The following is a 1,557-nucleotide window of genomic DNA, read 5'->3' as shown; positions in this document are numbered from 1 at the left end:
TAAAAGAGGACTTGATCACTGTGTCTGTCACCCTAAATAAGATTTGGTTACAGAACACTCGGACAGTTTTCTTAGAGACAGTAAGAGCTAATCTGACCAAAAATAGAAGCCAGAACTAATTGTAAGCAACAAAAGGAAATCATACTTTTCAAAAATCAATAGTAAGTTTCCCCTAAACAGAAAAGCTTTTTATAATTATAAAAGTCATGTTTTCTGTGAAAAGCAAACAGAACTATGTAGATTATTCACATTACTTTCACAGCCATTTCCATTATTATTCATCTGTATTTGAAATCGGTTTTCTTTCAGTTGTGTATATGTTCCCTTCCCTGTTTTTCCACTTCACAGTTGCTTCAAAGGCTGTAAAATCAGCTCTGAAGAGCTGTGTGTGGCCTAAGGGTAGGGAGTTTCACAGACTATTTTCTCTTTTTTTAATGGTTTATTTATTTTTTGGCTGTGGTGGGTCTTCACTGCTGCGTGCAGACTTTGTCTAGTTGCGGCATGCAAGGGCTACCCTTCATTGTCATATGCGGGCTTCTCATTGCAGTGGCGCCTCCTGTTGCAGAACACAAGCTCTAGGGTGCATGGGCTTCCGTAGTTGTGATTTGTGGGCACAGGGGTTGTGGCTTGTGGGCTCTGGAGTGCAGGCTCAGTAGTTGTGGCATACAGGCTTCGTTGCTCCGAGGCAGCACGTGGGGTCTTCCCGGACCGGGGATTGAACCGGTGTCTCTTGCACTGTGAGGTGGATTCTTAGCTGCTGGACCACCAGGGAATCCCACAGACTATGTATTTCTATGCCTCACTAGCACAACTGAAACAGAAGTCACCATCCCAAGATTTCCCCTCACCCCTGGTCAGGGCTTCTGTATGTTCTGAAAACGGTTATGTGGATGTGACTGAGAGAATGATCACATACAGCAGAGTCATGTTGCCACATTTTCTGTACATTCTGTAGCCAGAAATGATTTGATAAAAGTAATGTTCTAGGCAAGCTTATTTTTATATTTCATATGTACTTTCTGTATCATGAAATAAATATGCTGTATGTGGCATGCAGTTTGCCCTGAGTGATACATAAATAAATGCTTTGACAGCAGTTATCAAAAATTATGCAGTTTGTTCCAAAAGTTGAATGGAATTGCACAGATATAATAAATGCACTTTCTTGAGTAAATTTCTCGACTACCGGAGGCTGTGCAGCTGTTTCAGTTACCTTTTGGCACAACATATGTTTATATATATCATCCACAATTTCAAGTGATGGAAGAGATTATTCCCTATCTTGGTTTCCTCTTGGGGGAAGGGGATGTACAAGCACTAGCTAGCACTGGGAAGAGCTGCTAATCTAAATTATAGCAAAAGAAACATAATTGTGACTTTCAACATGATCTGAGTAAGTGAATCAGCAAAGGAACTGAAAAAAGTTGATAACCAATGAGGTTAGAGACTTTATTTGGGGAAGGATATCAAAACAGGCCCTATAGCAAAGTAAATCCCTTTAACTAGAATATAGAATAACAACACTGAAATGGTGTGCATCTAAAAAGTGAATAAAGA

The sequence above is a fragment of the Capra hircus genome, chromosome 4, assembly GCF_001704415.2.
Source record: "Capra hircus breed San Clemente chromosome 4, ASM170441v1, whole genome shotgun sequence".
NCBI lineage: Eukaryota > Metazoa > Chordata > Mammalia > Artiodactyla > Bovidae > Capra > Capra hircus.
Note: the sequence above shows the minus strand (reverse complement) of the source record.